The following is a 7,829-nucleotide window of genomic DNA, read 5'->3' on the forward strand; positions in this document are numbered from 1 at the left end:
CCCAGAGGGGCCCTTCCCAGTGGCCTGGGGCCTGGCCCTGGCCCTCGGGGGCACCGCACCTGCCCAGGCCGCTGGGCGTTCCTGGCTGCTCAGGCGTGGTCACGTGCCGCCTTCTGCCCGGAATCCAGCTTCCCTTCCAGCGCTATTAGGTTCACACGGATTGCTGCAAACATTTGATAATGAGGCTAAATATACTGCAGGCCCAGGAGGCTCTGGCAGGGTTGCGGGCCTTGTGGGCGGGGACCCAGGCGCCCGGGGCTCCTGGGTTTTCGCCAGCAGGAAACCCCTGGCCGCAGGCAGGCGTCAGGGGAGGCCAAATGGAGGGCCCCTGGATGCAGAAGGGGCCACTGGGGCATCTCCAGGGTGGGGAGATGCTGGTGGGAGGTGAAGGTGCGCCAAGCCTCCAGGGAGGTCCAGTCACCTGCTGGAGCTGATGCTTCTGGGTGTCTCAGCCTTGCCCTAGGTGCCCATGGGCCCGTAATTAAGGTGAGTGAGTTGCTCCAAATAAGTGGAGAGAGGGGCCACCACACAGCTGAGGTGACTGGCTGAGCATCCGCTCCTGGTGCTCAAGGAGGGACCCAGTCCACTCCTCAGAGCCACGCAGGGCTGGAGGGAGGCAATGTGCCTTTGCGGAGGGCCGTCGCAGCCCAGCCCTTTGTGTGGTGAGCTGCTGGCGTTTGCCCTGAAACCCATTTCAGAGAAGGCTCCAGAACTGATGAGAGATGCCGCCCCAGGCAGGCGGCAGCTCCCATGCCCGCGACAGGCTCTGGTGAGGCACTGAGGGCCACTAGGGTGGCATCAGTCCTGTAGCTCACAGGCAGGAGCACAAAGGGAGGTGTGGCCACAGGCAGTCCTGCCAGGAGCCCTGGAGCCCAGGCCCACCTGACCCCAGTCCTGGGCAGCCAGGACACGGGGAGGGCCACACCCAGGCCTGGCTGCCCTCTGCACCTTGACTTTGTTGGTGTGTTTGTCCACAGACTGCCCGAATCTCGGTTTTCTCATCTGGAAAATGGGGGGCCAATAACCCTGCACGCAAGGCTGCCCCTCAGCAATGCACACGCTCATGTGCACAGGCTCGTACCCACGTGCACAGGGGCAGCACTTTTGTGACCCTGGGCAGAGCACAGCTGCCCCGCTGCTGGCACCTGGGTCGTACAGGTCCCAGCCAGCAGGGCATCCAAACCCAGGCCTGTGCTGGTGCCCAGCAGTTTGAGCACAATTTGTACTGATGAACTGACACAGCCTCCTTTACCTCCGGGCAAGGCTTTCCGGGCTCAGGGCAGTTAGCCCAGGAGCAGCCCCAGCGCGTGGGCTCTGCTCTCTGGAGATCAAACGTGTTGGGTGGGTGTTAATTAAGTCATCATCTCCAGGCGCCCCGGGCCCCCCACAACTAGGGATCAGGCCGCCCAGAAAGGAGAAGCCCGCCAGCAGGCAGGGAGGCCTTCTCAGAGTCAGTAACGCCCTAGTGAGTAACTTTCGCTCATTTTCCAAAGACACAAACAGAAACTGAATTTAAAATAGCCCACGATCGATCCAAACATTTTGTGAATGATAACCTACGTCACAGGTTGCCTGGCGGCCTCAAGAAACGAAGGCTGGCCCTGGCTGGTATAGCTCAGTGGATTGAGCGTGGGCCTGTGAACCAAACAACCAGGGTTCGATTCCCAGTCAGGGCACATGCCTGGGTTGCAGGCCAGTTCCCAGCAGGGGACCCACGAGAGGCAACCACACATTGGTATTTCTCTCCCTCTCTCCTTCCCTTCCCCTCTAAAGATAAATAAATAAAATCTTTAAAAAAAAGAAAAGAAATGAAGGCTAGACCTGGACAGCCCCGAGCAGGGGCCTCCAGCGGCAGCATTTTCAATGGGGCTTCTGTGGATTGGGCCTCAGCAAGCACGTAAAGAGCATGACATTTCTCATTGCTAATTTTTATAATAATCACATGTTGAAATAACTTTTAAAGGTTTTACTTATTTGTTTTTAGAGAGAGGGGAAGGGGAGTGGGAAACATCGATGTGTGGTTGACTCTTGTGTGCCCCCTACTGGGGACCTGGGCCACAACCCAGGCATGTGCCCTGACTGGGAATCGAACCTGTGACCCTTTGATTCACAGGCTGGCACTCAATCCACCGAGGCACGCCAGCCAAGGCTGCAATGATAACATTTTTTAAAATATTCTCTTAAATAAACAGTGCGATTGCAATTAATTTAACTTGTTTGTTTTTCCTTCATTTAATGTGGCTACTAGAAAACGTAACCTGCCCCGGGGCTCACATGATGTTTCAGGTGCCGGTGGAGACACCCTGAGTTCAGGGATGCCCAGTGGGGCCCCCGGGAGCAAGCAGGGGGTTGGGGCAGGCAGAGCTGCCCCCCAGAGAGGCAGCCGAGTCCTGTAGACCAGCAGGGCCAGGGGTCAGTCCCAGTGGCCCCCAGCCTCAGGGCTGGGCGACAAGAGCTGTGTGGCAGCTTGGAGCCTCGGTGTCCCCTGGGCTACCAGCTGGCACAGAAGGCAGTTTTCCAGCGAGGATGCCACGCCTGCTGCACCAGCCCCATCTGGGCCCAGGGTCTTCCAGGCTTGAGCTCAGCGGGTCTGGGTTCCGGTGCAGGGCTGCGGGCCATTTCTCTTCACTGGCCCAGGGTCGGTGCCGAGTCTGTGTGACTCCTCGATGAAACCCAGCCGCTGCTCCTGAGACAGGTATGTCCCAGCAGTACCTGAATTCCTGCTGCCGCCCCCGCTACCCTGGCCCGGGAGCTGGGAGGGAGGTGTTCCCCGAGCCCTTGTTGAGGGCCCTAGGGCGGGAGCCCCGCTGCAGCCCCTGCCTGTCGAGAAGAGACGCTCACTTCGCCCTCCCAGTCCACAGACTCAAGAGCTCCTTCTCACTGTGACCCGGGCCCCACACAAAGTGGCCCCAGGAAACAGACGGTGGCAGTTCCGTCACTGCCAGGCTCCAGAGTGAGCAGCTTCAGGCTCTGGAGTGAGTAGCTTCATGCAGCTGGATCCAGACGCAGCCCGGGCCCAGCCTGGTGGCTCAGTTGATCAGAGCTCACCTGATACGCCAATGTTGCAGATTTGAGCCCCTGTCAGGGCTCACATGCAAGACTCAACCAATGATGCATCAATAAGCGGTACAACAAATCGATGTCTTTCCCTCTCTGTAAAAGTCAATTAAAAAAAAAAGACACAGACCACGTCTCCAGGACCAGCTCTCAGCCTTCATCTCCCCGGTTCTCCCCAGGGAAGGCAGCAGCCCCCACCCAACACCCTCCTGGCCCCACACTGTTTGGAGCATCGAGGCCGCATGTCACAGGCCCCAGCTGGGGGCACCCAGGGCCAGGACTTGCTGGGTCCCCTCCACTTTGCCCTGCCGGCAGAGGAGACCATGGTGCCCCCTGGCCAGCACAGGGAAAGTGTGGGATTTCAGGGCTCACTCGGCCCTGAGTGGCCCTGGCAGGGTCCTGTCTTCTCGGGAACTGCCGCCTGCCCTTCCGGCCGACGGGGCTTGGGCCGCAGTCGGGGAACTTGCAAACCCTCACCGTCCTGTCCAGTCCTGTCTGGTCCTGTCCTGTCCCGTCCATGACTGCCGGGGCAGCACCCCCACCTGGGGCTGTTTTTCTCGACAGCAGGGAGCAAAGTGCTCAGATAATCTGATCCTTGTCCTTCCATGACCCTCCCTCAGGACATCTGTGGGGTGTGGGAGGCCTGCAGCCTCTCCGCAGCCAGGCAGCCCCTCTGTGGGGACAGGACAAGAGTGGCACACGGGTCCTTCAGGGTCCAGAGTACCTACTCGGTGTCAGAGGGGCGGGTCCACACAGGCAGGAAGGAGTCCAGGCCCAAGGCCCAGAGGACCGCCCAGGCGTGAGGACGGCTCCACCCCCTGCTCTGGTGCAGACTTTGGCAAGTGCCTCACCTCTCTTGAGCCTCAAAGAGGGTGAGGGACTGGCAGAGGGACACAGAGCCACAGCCCATGGGGACACTGCGGGGAACATGCTCAAGCAGAGCCTGGGGTAGCTGGAGTGCAGGCCAAGTGTCACCGTCCTCTCTGGACAGGGGCCAGGGTGGCGGCCCAGATGTTCGTGTGCACCGAGCCTGGCCTCCGCGGTGCTCTGACATCGAGGCCTCCACCTGCAGCACAGAGTGCCCCCCACCCCCACAGTCCCCACATGGCCCTCAGGTTGGGGACAGTCCCATGGGGTTGCCCTGGCCCCTGCCTCCAGCAGCCATTCACTTTCGAAGTGTGAGCTCGGCCCTCAGAGCCCTTGAGGGCAGCTCAGGTGAGCACATGCCCTGCACCTCCAGAAACCTGAAGAACACCACCGGGTATCAAAGCGCCCAGCGGTGGTCACACTGCGGTCATTTCTAGGCCTGCTGACCCAAAGTCTGCGTGTTTGTCACATGGAGCATCTGACTCGTCAACCGCAACTCGGCCAAGTCAGCCCAGACCCAGACCCAGACCCAGAGCACCCTGGCCCCGGGCTCATCCTCCAGCCGCTCAGACCAGCACCCCAGGGCCAACCCTGCAGCCAGGAGCCCTGGCTGACTCTCCTAACCCCCACCCATCCCCCAAACCCCACCCTGGCCCTGCCCTGATGAGTCCCATGCACCAGAAGATGCTGGATGGGCACCCCCGTAGGGGGGAAGCCAGAGCTTGGGTGGGGACAGGCCCGGCCAGCACCCTCCCTCTCCATGGGCTCCCGACACGGGGAAGCATTTTGCCAGCGAACAGGCTGTCGATGGGCGTGGGCCCCACCAGGCTCCTCGGACAGGGTCCATGGGGGCAGAAAGCAGGCGCAGCCGCTAGCCCAGGGATGCTCCCGGGGCAAAGGGCCGCCTGCTTTCACAGCCCTCCCGGCCGCGGAGGCGGTCTCAGGGTCCCGGGAGCCCAGGTGGCAGCAGCATGACAGCAGGGCCCTGGACGAGGGCCACTCAGCACTTGGAGGACCAGGCTCGACTCCAGGTTCTCTTTCTAGCATGTTCCACAGATGAGCCATGTAAGGACTAGGGACCTCGGTGTCAGCAGTGACAGCGAACTACCCGGAGACTAAAGGAGAAAAACCACAGCGAAGATGGGCAGCCCAGCAACAGCGGGCCAGTGTGTCGGGGGTGGCCCGGCTGAGTGGTTTCACCAGCAAGGCCCCTCACTATCCTGGCAGCCTCAGGACCTGCTGCCCAGGTGGCCGAGGGCCGGAGGCCTCACGGGTGCCTGTGTCCTTGCCACAGGCCCCTGGTTTCCTCAAGGACAGAGTCCGCACTGGCCTGTGCTCAGAAGTCCCTCCATCACCTCCACAGTACCCTCCTGGTCACCCAGATCAGCCCTGCTGCCCAGGGGGAACACAGCTGGGAGTGGGGTCGTTGGGGCCCATGGAGACCAGCTGCCCCCTTGACTCAGGGGTTCACCAGGGTTCGGCCCGCACACGGAGGAGCAGAGTGTCCTGTCAGGGCACAGTGGGAGGCCTGGCGCTGCCGTTTCCTCCGCCTCTCGGGAGAGGTGCCAGGGCCCGAAAACCCCTGGCCTCCAAGATGTGGCCCCCGAGGCCTGGGCCAGGCTGGGCCTGTTCAGTGAAGGGCACTTGTCTCTTCCCAGAGAGGGTGCTGGCTGGGGCGGGGGGCCTGACTTAACATTTCCTGCAGGTTACCTGCCTAAACCCCCACCCACCCAGCTCCCAGGACCACTCCCCCCTACCCCCCACCCCCCAACCCGCCTGCCCACCGCCAGCTCTGGGACCGAGGAGGGAGTTCCCTACACACCTGGCCTGGCTCCTCCCAAAAGAGGCAGAGTGAGAACTCACCTGCAGAAAGCAGCCTGTGGGGGCCCAGGCCCCACCATGCCCTGCACCCTCGAAGCCTCCGCTGCATCAGCTCAGGAAAGGGCAAGTCGCAGCAGCTCCCGGAACAGCACCTGGCACGCAGGGGACACGGGGACCGGGGCTTGTCAGTTCCACACAGCAAAGCCCGGCTGGCCCCACGCTGGGGCCAGGACGCCCAGGGTGGGTGCTGGAAACACCACTCCCGACCAACCAGAGGGAGCCCCTTCGGGGCCTATGAGGGCCTCGGAAGGCCAGCCCAGCCCAGCCCAGGCAGACCACTGGCGGGTCCCTGCGTTCCCACCTGCCTCACGGCCTGAGCTTCGACCCTGCCCTTGTCTGATGGGAAGGAAGCCAGGCCCCCCAAGGGCACCTCTGGGTCCAGGGGCCAAGGAGGAATCCGAGAAGGCTTCACGGAGGAGGTGGCATCTGAGCAGAGCCTTGAGGGTGGCAGGCAGCATGGGGCTCCCCAGGCCAGGAATTTTCCTTCCAGCGGCCCCGCCCGTCTTATCTGCCTCAGAGGGCAGCGGTCCCGGGGGGCCTTCCCGAGAAGGGCAGCTCAGCCCGGCTCACCCTCCCCACCCACCGGCTGCAGAGCTATGTCACCCGTCTGGAATGCACTTTCAATTCCTCCGCCTCCCCTCCCCCTCTGCCCTCCTCCACCTCCTCTCTTCCCTTCCTTCCCCTTTTCTTTCCCTCTGTCTTCATCTTCATCCCCCCCCCCCCCCCACACCAGCGCCAGCCCATCACTCCCACCTGCAGCCCCGGGGATTTCCAGGGCTCCCTGAACCGAGTGGGCGGGGCAGAAGGAGGAGGTGCCCTCAGCCAGGGGTGGGGTTTCCTCCAGAACCTCCCCCCAACCCCCACCCCCAGCCAGCAGGGGAGGCCAATCCCAGCATCACCTCCTGGCCGCTGGCCCAGAGCAGCTAGAGAGGCCCGCCCACTCCGCACCTCAGGGCCTGTTTTTCCAGCTTTGGGAAGTGGCTGGGCCAGGCCAGGTGCTGTCCCCACAGCCTCCTTGGAGGAGGGGGCACGGTCCTCCCCGCACCCGCCCATTCCTGTCTGGGGAGCATTCCATGGTTCCCCGAGTCCTTTCCACCTGCACCCCTCCTGCCTCCAGTGGGTCCCAGCTCGTGACCTCACTTTGCTTGGCTGTGGCCTCCACAAGAGGCTGGACCGGGTGTGGCCCATAGGTGTTGAGAGCAGGACAGAGTCCAGATGAGGCCGCCTCAGTCCCCCAGGGCAGCCCTGCCCCACCCCCTGCTGCTCCCAAGGTCGGTCTAGGGCCCAGAGCTGCCCTGGAGGTGGTCAGAGCCCCAGAGAGCTGCCTGTGACCCCCGACTGTTCAAAGCCAGCCCCACAGCCCTCCCTGCTCGGCTGCAGACTCAGCAGGCAGGCGGGCAGAGGGCCCCGTGGGCCTGAGTCTCTGTTGGCAACATAGGTGAAGGGCTGAACTTGGGGGAGAGGCTTGGGGGGGGGTGCCGGGAGCATTCCCAGGGGGTTATCCGCCCTCAGGAGAGGCCCGGGCCCCCACGTGTCCTTCCATCCCTGCCACCCTGGCCAGGGCCCCCCCACACCCGCCCCTGCCGAAGCAGGGACTCTGACCACACCACCTGAGTGCTGTCCCCTGCCCCACCAGGCGGCTCGGGGGGCACTGGGCTGATCAGTCTGGTTTCCCCAAGCCCTCCAACCCCACAGTGACTACTGGTGAAATGACCTGAGCCATCGTGAGTCCGTTCTAAGGGACCCAGGGCCGCTGTGCCCCTGGCCCCCTGTGCCCTCCCCAAATCTCAGCCAGGAAGTATAGCAGTAGCTGGGACGTGGCCTTGGGGACAGGTCTGAGTGGTGCGGCTGGCCCGCTGTGCCCGGCCTCCTAACCCAGCACTGGGCCAGCAGGTGGACAGCGTGGAGCCTGCTGTGTTGAGCCACCGTCCAGCTGACGAAGCCACCGCAGGGCACCACGGCCCGGCTCACCGCGCTGCCTCCCCACGCCGTGCGCCCGGTTTCCTCCCTGGGCCTCTGGGAGC

General features: G+C 63.1%; 1 long non-coding RNA gene across 1 annotated transcript; it reads right to left on the reverse strand.

The window, feature by feature from the left end:
• Window positions 1–2,195: 2,195 nt before the first annotated feature.
• Window positions 2,196–6,382, reverse strand: LOC119043763 (uncharacterized). The gene is made up of 3 exons (XR_005081480.2): window positions 6,107–6,382; window positions 5,788–5,897; window positions 2,196–3,153 (listed from the first exon to the last, which is right to left on the reverse strand). It is a non-coding gene; the product is annotated as an uncharacterized LOC119043763 (long non-coding RNA).
• Window positions 6,383–7,829: the final 1,447 nt, after the last annotated feature.

The sequence above is a fragment of the Artibeus jamaicensis genome, unplaced genomic scaffold (assembly GCF_021234435.1).
Source record: "Artibeus jamaicensis isolate MK-2021 breed Jamaican fruit bat unplaced genomic scaffold, CSHL_Jam_final scaffold_3151, whole genome shotgun sequence".
NCBI lineage: Eukaryota > Metazoa > Chordata > Mammalia > Chiroptera > Phyllostomidae > Artibeus > Artibeus jamaicensis.